General features: G+C 33.1%; 1 non-coding gene across 1 annotated transcript; it reads right to left on the reverse strand.

The window, feature by feature from the left end:
* Positions 1-5,927: 5,927 nt before the first annotated feature.
* Positions 5,928-6,000, reverse strand: TRNAR-ACG (transfer RNA arginine (anticodon ACG)). Its single transcript has one exon. It is a non-coding gene; the product is annotated as a tRNA-Arg (tRNA).
* Between the last annotated feature and the right edge of the window lie 4,647 nt (positions 6,001-10,647).

Below are 10,647 nucleotides of genomic sequence, written 5' to 3' on the forward strand. Positions count from 1 at the left end.
AAACTTTCAATCAATCAATCAATTATGATTATGGGAGGCAAACTGTAAACTATAAACCTATCCCCGATACTTTGCATTTGTCCAGCAACACTCGCCGAAGCAACTCCACTTCCCTCTATGTTCATGAGTCATGACCACTATCACTCGAATCACAATACCCATATCTTCACCATCAGCCAAACGTTTTCGTTGCAACTAACACAAGGTTAAGATTCACCCTAATCCAGCAAGTCATTTTGAAACAGACAATTCATTTTTCAAGAAGTATCTTTTCAGTAAACACGTCGAAAGCATCTTGACCACTAACGTCAGGTAGCTCTACTAAGCACTTCACAGTCACAAGATGCCACATTTTCTAGAAGGCTATATATTATGTGTTAGCCACACAATAACCAACCGATATAATAGCAAAATTACGCAAGCACTATAAATGACAAATTGCGAAGGAAGCGTCTTCGAAGTTGGAAAAAACAGACTGGGTAGGAGGGGGAGAGGGGAGTAGTCCGCCTACTTTGGTTGGCGGGAAACTCAGGACTGATTTGCTTGGCTGTGATTGGTTGACGCGCGTCAGCGTCCGCCAACCCTCCCCCCCCCCCCCCCCCCCCAACCACAACATCCACCGAGTTCCTTCCCCTGCGTTGCTCGCTGGTTGTGTGCTCCATACCATTGTATGATTGTAGTATTCAAATAAGACATTTACATTGGCTCCAGCACATCCAGTACCCTTTATTAATTGCGAAACCAAAGATTCGATTAAATTGTATGATTGTAGTATTCAAATAAGACATTTACATTGGCTCCAGCACAACCAGTACCCTTTATTAATTTCAAAACCAAAGATTCGATTAAATTGTATGATTGTAGTATTCAAATAAGACATTTACATTGGCTCCAGCACATCCAGTACCCTTTATTAATTTCAAAACCAAAGATTCGATTAAATTGTATGATTGTAGTATTCATATAAGACATTTAAATTGGCTCCAGCACATCCAGTACCCTTTATTAATGTCAAACCAAAGATTCAATTAAAAGTGACTATAAGAAGAACTCCCGCTCATGATTCTTCTTCCCTGAAAGCATTCCACCTTGGCCCGTTTCTAGGTTCCTTAATGACCAACTGTCATAAATGTTCATTATCATTAACACCTTTAATGGTGCAGCAGCGTCACTGCAATTAATTCTAATCCCCTTTGCTAAACCTTCTGCAATATACTCCGTAATGTATTACGATGATTCACACCGATGTCGTCATAATTAAGAGCAAAGACTTTTCATAAGATTGCAAACTTAGCGAATGTCTCTTCATGTGCACAATAGACATTGCATTAAGTCGTGACTTCTTTATTTGCGTGAATTTATTACAGCTGGTTTTCACTGAACTTACGTCCTGACTCAGAGCTGAAGCTCTTGTAAGATCTAAAATACGAAAGATTACCCAATTTACTTTTTTAATGGGAAATGTATGGCTCACATGCCACATATAAAAGAACAAAAGGAATACACACACACACACACACACACACACACACACACATATATATATATATATATATATATATATATATATACATACAAATATATTCATATATATACATACAAATATATTCATATATATATATATATATATATATATATATATATATATATATATATATATACATAATTTACTGTATATATTATATACATGCATACATACATACATACATACACACATATATATGCACATATATATATGTATATATATATACATACAAATATATTCATATATATACATACAAAGATATTCATATATATATATATATATATATATATATATATATATATATATATATATATAATGTACTGTATATATCATATACATGCATACATACATACGCACATATATATGCACACACACACATATATATATATATATATTATACATATATATATATATATATATATATATGTGTGTGTGTGTGTGTGTGTGGTCAGTGCCAAGTTTGTTCACCCTTTGACGCCCAGAAAATGCGCTTAAATAAAAAATTAAAGCCTTGGGTACAAGCTTGTCTTTTACTTTTCGTGGTGTTCGCTGATACACCGATTTGTAATATCTTACACACACACACACACACACACACACATATATATATATATATATATATATATATATATATATATATATATATATATATATATATATATATGTGTGTGTGTGTGTGTGTGTGTGTGTGATCTAGGGTAATCAGATATATATACACTATGAAAAATGGAATATTAACTTCCCCTTCGCCAGTGTAAATATGTCGACCTCGTTACAACTTAAATGACCCTTTAAAACTCTCTTTCAGAATTGCCTCGCAAGTCACACCACTGCATCACACCGCTGTGTAATAGAAGTACTTTTAGTATTGGCGAAAAGGAATTCCAAAAATCCAAAAACGAAAGTAAGAGATATGGGGTATATAATATTATCACTTAAACACTGAGATTTTACTTTAATCCTTTTGAGATCAAACTAACGACTCATAAACCTTCACAGTAAAGACTAAACCATCGTTACGATTTCATACTTTAGAATGTTGCAACTTTAAACATTAATGTTTTCGGGCAATGCATCTTTAAACCTTTATGTTATAGAATGATACATATTTAAGCCTTCATGATGACCAAAAGATTATATCTGAGCTTTTCTTTCTTATACCATGAAATACTTAATTTAAACATCCAATAACTATAAATATTACATTTTCAAGCATTATTAATATAGGACATCATAACGATAGACTAATGCATTTTGAATCAGTGTCACGTGAAACCATTAAACTTTAAACTAACATATATTTGCAGCTTTTATTCGGAACAGTTTCAACTTCGTTACTTGAAAACAACGCTTCTTTAAACGTCACAACGAAAAGGATGTGGCAGAGATGAGAATGTTGAGATGGATGTGTTGGGTGACAAGAAGAGATAAGATACGGAATGAAGTAATTTGGGGTACCACAGGAGTTAGTAAACTATCAGATAAGATCCAAGAAAGTAATCTGAGGTGGTAAGGTCATATCATGAGAAGAGATGAACAGAATATTGGGAGGAGGGTGAAGGAAATGGAGGTACAGGGAACCAGAAGGCGAGGGAGACCAAAGCGAAGGTGGATGGACTGTATCAAGGATGACCTTCGATCAAAGGGATTAACCGGTGATGAAGTGTGGGACAGAGGTAAATGGAGAAAGCTGGTCAGAAACATCGACCCCACATAAAAGTGGGAAAAGATGCAGACATAGAAGAAGAAGAAGAAGAAGAAGAAGAAGAAGAAGAAGAAGAACGAAAAGGAATTTTTCTAGCTATTCAATGGTGGCACTTTCCATAGGTAATTTATTTCAGTAGCGGACTTTTAAAAAGCATCAGTATCACCATTCTTACCTTTTCATGAAAAAAACTACAGTAATACATATTATAATCTACAGACCGATTACATTAAAAAAAACCAGATAATTTCCATTAAACAATTTACTCTTCGGTTGTAAATTCCCTTCAAGAAAAACTTATATCTCGGTAAAGAATCTCTTAAAAATCCTACTAATGTATCAAAGAAATTTATCAAAACACAATACATTTCTAGTTTATCAGATTGTGCGTATGTTCGTTATACTCATGTTACCATGAATACTTCATCATATACATTCTCATTATGACACGCTTATAAGATTCAGTAATGTAAGAAATACACAAATTACAACGTCATCATTGGCAATTATGAACCAGATTCACTAAAAGATGCAAAAGATAAATCGACGAGATGAAGACAATCTCCAAACTCCGTAATGTTGTTGCAAACTCATTTACTATTATTATCATTATTATTTGCTAAGCTACCACCCTATCCCTAGTTGGAAAAGCAAGATGCTATAAGCCCAGGGCCCCCAACAGGGAAAATAGGCCAGTGATTAAGGAAACAAGGAAAAATAACAATACTAAAATAAATATTTCCTATATAAACTATAAAAACTTTAACAAAACAAGAGGAAGAGAAATTAGATAGAATAGAGTGCCCAAGTGTACCCTCAAGCAAGAGAACTCTAACCCAAGACAGTGGAAGACCATGGTACAGAGGCTATGGCAGTATCCAAGACTAGTGAACAATGGTTTGATTTTGGAGTGTCCTTCTCCTAGAAGAGCTGCTTACCATAGCTAAAGTGTCTCTTCTACCCTTACCAAGAGGAAAGTAGCCAATGGTACAGAGGCTATGGCACTACCCAAGACTAGAGACCAATGGTTTGATTTTGGAGTGTCCTTCTCCTAGAAGAGCTGCTTACCATAGCTAAAGTCTTTCTTCTACCCTTACCAAGAGGAAAGTAGCCAATGGTACAGAGGCTATGGCACTATCCAAGACTAGAGACCAATGGTTTGATTTTGGAGTGTCCTTCTCCTGGAAGAGCTGCTTACCATAGCTAAAGAGTTTCTTCTACCCTTACCATGAGGAAAGTAGCCAATGCTACAGAGGCTATGGCACTATCCAAGACTAGAGACCAATGGTTTGATTTTGGAGTGTCCTCCTAGAAGAGCTGCTTACCATAGCTAAAGTCTCTTCTACCCTTACCAAGAGAAAAGTAGCCAATGCTACAGAGGCTATGGCACTATCCAAGACTAGAGACCAATGGTTTGATTTTGGAGTGTCCTTCTCCTAGAAGAGCTGCTTACCATAGCTAAAGTCTCTTCTACCCTTACCAAGGGAAAAGTAGCCAATGCTACAGAGGCTATGGCACTATCCAAGACGAGAGACCAATGGTTTGATTTTGGAGTTTCCTTCTAGAAGAGCTGCTTACCATAGCTAAAGTCTTTCTTCTACCCTTACCAAGAGGAAAGTAGCCAATGGTACAGAGGCTATGGCACTATCCAAGACGAGAGACCAATGGTTTGATTTTGGAGTTTCCTTCTAGAAGAGCTGCTTACCATAGCTAAAGTCTTTCTTCTACCCTTACCAAGAGGAAAGTAGCCAATGGTACAGAGGCTATGGCACTATCCAAGACTAGAGACCAATGTTTGATTTTGGAGTTTCCTTCTAGAAGAGCTGCTTACCATAGCTAAAGAGTCTCTTCTACCCTTACCCTTAAGGATTCATTCCATGAATCCTTATAAAATATAATAATGTATTTAAGATATACTGAAGTGTATAATACTACCTGCAATGTAATGTGGAACAGATATTTCGAAGAAGTATTAATGGTCTACTTTAGGTATCTTCGAAGTTTTCTACATTTATATTCTTTCCACTCGTAACGCAAAACTTCTAAACAATGTTGGCGTTGTTTTAAGTCGGGAAACAGTTTTGCGGGAAAGTTTTGCTTGCAAAAATAAATGCAGTGGGAATACAAAGGAAATATAACAGAAGAGAGTCAATACAAATATAGTAGAGTTGAAAAGTACACTGAGATCTCAAGTAACCTAAAATGTAATTTGCACGTTTTACGGATTCCCGCACCTCCCCCTTTTTCATGAGCCGTCACTGGCACTTGAATTAATTTTAATCCATTTTGGTCTTCGTCTTGTAACTAACACATGTATTTCATTACTGATTAATAGTTCCTCACAACATCAGGCCAGATATTATAGTTTTTAACATTATCATAATGGAATTTCTTTGTTTCCTTAATGAACTTTAATATGGAAATATTTCCCAATATAGAGTGAAATTACCTTCTAGTGTATTCCAATTCCCTAAAGAGGGTCTGCCCCTCTCTTTTATTCTTCTCTTGTACTTCTATTTCTCCCTTTTCCTTAATCTTTCCCATCCCGAGTACCTGCCTTTGAGCTATAGACTGGATTACATCCAGGGGTACTCTTCCTTTCCCCACATTCCACACTTCCCTATTCTTCTTCTTCTTCTTATTATTATTGTATTCTTTATTCAGGAGATGTTTCTTATCAATCAAAAACTCAGAAGTCGACCTTGCCAGGATTCGAACCTGGAATCTTCTGATCCGTAGTCAGACGCGTTATCCGTTGCGTCACAAGGCCTCTAAAACATCACGTGTTTTGGTAGAGAATTCTTTAAACGATTATTCTTGATGAAATGGTTTGAGAAAATATCGTACTTAAGATGATCTAAATCTTCATTAAATTGACAAAAGATTATAGGATTTTTTTCTGAAATGGATTCAAAGTTATTGTTGAATAACCTGTTTGATATATTTATGAGATATAAACTGTTATTCCAATTTATCTTACGATTTATAAAAAGGATTCTCTTTAACTAAATATCATGATTTTGTTATTGGTTATTTTCTTAGCGTCATAAGCTTATATCTCCATCATTGTAATTTTCGCTCTCTTTAATTTGTAATGCAAGTCTATAGTGAGTCTCTTTTAATGTTTTAAACACAAGAAATCCTGCAGAATATCCCTCTTTTTTATTACGTACTATCAATATGACCCTTAATTTTCTTATAATGGTTAAATTCGCATCAACAGTACACCTTTAATGATAAAATATCTTTAGTTCAAAATGGCCAAACAAACTCGACCGAAGAGCTTCCCCCTTCTGCAATAGAGGTGACCCAATTCATTCAGAGTGAGAGCAGAGGAGACTCGGTGTCTGCAAGACTCTATTGCAATTACTGATCCTGGAAAGGTCTCTGTTCCATATTGACTTTATCGGTAACTTTAATAAATGTTACAAAAGTATTCCAAGTCAGCATTCCCGTTTCATATCCAACATCTGCTGCACCATTTGTAGATTATGGCTCGGGAGGCTAATTCAAGTACTGGTAATGTTCAGATATTACTGAGGGAGTTGCTGCAAATTATTATTGCTTCCTATTTGAACAACGTTGCCTTCATGCAAACTAATACAATAATTATGTATATATATATATATATATATATATATATATATATATATATATATATACATATAAATATGTATATATATATACAAATAAATATATATATATACAAATAAATATATATATATATATATATATATATATATATATATATATACATATATATACAGTATATACATATATATATACATATATATACAGTATATACATATATATACAGTATATACATATATATAAATATATATAGATATATATATATACATATATATATACATACATACAAACATACATACATACATATATATATATATATATATATATATATATATATATATATATATATTCAATGACGTCAATTAAGCACTTACTTTCTTTGAGCTGTTCCAAGAGTATTGATATCAAATTATTTTCTTTGGATTGAGATCTAAAAAGTATCTTGTGTTCTGATGTCATATAGGCTACACTTACCAATGTGCATCTGTAATGAGTGCTACACAGGAAGCACGTCTAAACAGCTTCAGTGTAGGATTTCAGAGCACATGGGGAAATCAGTACGTACCCATAGACAGGTAACTAAGATCCCAATTTCGGCTCTTTATGACCATTCATTTAAATCTAATCATGCCATTTCCAAAGAAAATTTCAAAATCACTGTCAGACAAAGTAATGTCAGCCAACTGAGAATCTTGGAGTCTTTGTACATTTTTAAGACAAAACCCAGCTTGAATGAGGGCTTACCTGTTCAGTTGCCGGTGAGTCATTGATCTGTTTTCTGGTCTGTGGTTTGCTGCTCTAAGTGGGTGGTCGTCATTTCCTGCAAGTGATTAGGCTATATTAGTAATGTGGTCTTTTAAATAGATTAATGTTCTTTGATTGGTTTGATTTTAAAGCTAGTTGGGCGCAAACACCCTTATCTAAAAAAAAAAAAAAAAAATGAAATCTGAGGGACCCTATTTAAAAAAAAAAAAAAAAAAAAAGACCCATTGGGTAGCTAGAATTATTTCTTCCAGTAGGCAGGGGAAGGGACAGAGAGACGATCTGAACGGATGCAAACACCCTTATTTTTGAAAAAATTAAATCTGAGGGACCCTATTTTCAAAAAAGTCCCAATGGGTAGCTAGAATTATTTCTTCCAATTTATGATAATTTCTATCAATTTCACATTGTATCAATTGTAGATAGACTGAAGATGATGGAAATCATATCAACAGCTCCCAAAAAATGTAGATGATGATAGAAGCACTGCTTATTTTATTTCTGCATAAATTACGATTCTCAAGAGAAACCCAACTGTCTACTATATATATATATATATATATATATATATATATATATATATATATATATATATATACATATATACTGTATATATATACATACATATATATACTGTATATATATACATACATATATATACTGTATATATATACACATATATATACTGCATATATATATACATATATATACATGTATATACTGTATATATATATATATATATATATATATATATATATATATATATATATACTGTATATATATATATATATATATATATATATATATATATATACTGTATATATATATATATATATATATATATATATAAATACACATACAAACAACCGCAAACGTTTCTAGACCATAGCAAGACAAAGAAATCAGATATGTCCTTATTCATGTCTGTGCCGTGGCCAGTATCAATCACCACGCTGGCTAACTGCGGATTGGTGATGGTAGATTTTTGTCTGATGCTTCACAGTAAACTAACCTAGTATGGGTGGTCCTGATTAGTACTATAAACACACACACACACACATTATATATATATATATATATATATATATATATATATATAATGTGCAAATCAACACAAATGTATTTATAAGAATAAGTAAACAAATTGCCCATTTTACTGGCTTAAGCAGTATCTTATTTTTTTCCCCGTTTTCAAAACATAGCCCAATTTATTTTATAAGATCTGAGTAAATTCTACTACGAAGAAATAACTTCTCACGTTCTTGTAGTACCAAAACGCTAGTTTGTTTTCTGTTCTTTGGGGGAATAGTAAGTGAATCTAACCTAATATATTGCTCTTCATTCGTATTTGATTTGCAAGACCTCTTTCACTTCTCATTACCTGCCCTGATACCTACATTTTCCTTTACACAGAAAAATCAGCGTAGAACATAGTATGGAGAGAGAGAGAGAGAGAGAGAGAGAGAGAGAGAGAGAGAGAGAGAGAGAGAGAGAGAGAGAGAGAGGGGGGGGGGGTCTGACTCGAGGAAAGCAGATGAAGCCATTTGTCCAAGAGTTGACGTGAAGGCTTCTATTAGTCTGGTGTCTCCCGGGTCGTGTCTCCTTCCTAAGGGTCGGTGTTCTTCATTAAGATTTGAGGCTCCTCCAGAAACCCTCGGGAAAACGATTCATTGTTTGTTAATGTTAAGCTTCCTTTAAGAAATTATTCACTGTAGAGGCGTCAGCAAGGCTTTAACAAGACTGCTGAATTAAGAATTATAAAATGAGACCTTTAATTTTGTGAAATGTTATATGATGCAGAATTTACTGTAGTGTACTATTTCATGTTAATATCTCCCAGTTCAAAAAGAAAGTGAAATATGCCAACGAAAGTCAATTCTCGTGTCTTTATATCTGTACAAATGTATTTGAATAACACAAAAACATGAAACCAGATAGTCATCCTTGACAATTATAAATAATTCCTGTAAATACCTAAACAAAACTACCTTTTGATATCTAAATAATTCCTGTAAATACCTAAACAAAACTACCTTTTGATATCTAAATAATTCCTGTAAATACCTAAACAAAACTACCTTTTGATATCTAAATAATTCCTGTAAATACCTAAACAAAACTACCTTTTGATATCTAAATAATTCCTGTAAATACCTAAACAAAACTACCTTTTGATATCTAAATAATTCCTGTAAATACCTAAACAAAACTACCTTTTGATATCTATTACCAAAACTGGTTGTACTGAAGCACCCATTGATTCAAAGGACAATCTACGAACATAATTTACGGCAGAATAGAACAAACTAACTACCCATAACAATAAACATTTAAAAGAAAAAAAATGCCAAACAAAAAACGATGAAACTTATAGTGTAAAATCCACTACACAATAAAATATTCCAACAAAACGACCAAAGTTTTGATTAAATTAGTTACAAAGAAAACTTTAAAAAGGTAAATACGGGAACTGAGTTGAAAACTGAAATAAAAATATCCTCTGAAAGTGACGTGGTGCTGCCAATTAGGTAAATATAGTTGTTTTAACCTTTTTAACCTTGTAAATGTATAGTATAATTTTCTTATTTTTATGTAAACTTGTATAAATGCATTTGCGTAAACACAAAGAAATATATATATATATATATATATATATATATATATATATATATATATATATATAATATATATATATATAATATATACATGTGTATATATATATGTATATATATATATATATATATATATATCAACACAATCGCTCTTTATCATAAAGGGGAGGATGTGTATGTGTGCGTGTGTGAATGTGAGTTACCAATATGTACTTTCGAGGCAGATATACGATCCTCGAGCATCAATGAGCTCAGACACATAAAAGAAAACAAAAGATAAAATTCTTTTCCGATCTCTTCCCATTTCATACTAGATAAAAAATTTTCCCCAAAGAGAGGAGTAAGTTCCCAAAATCGCTTCGTTCCGCAGAAAACTGAAAATTGAATTCGAAACTCAATTTCGTTCGGAGACGACACAAGAATCGATGGATTAGTCGTCTTTGTCCTCATGG

The sequence above is a fragment of the Palaemon carinicauda genome, chromosome 9, assembly GCF_036898095.1.
Source record: "Palaemon carinicauda isolate YSFRI2023 chromosome 9, ASM3689809v2, whole genome shotgun sequence".
NCBI classification, from domain to species: domain Eukaryota; kingdom Metazoa; phylum Arthropoda; class Malacostraca; order Decapoda; family Palaemonidae; genus Palaemon; species Palaemon carinicauda.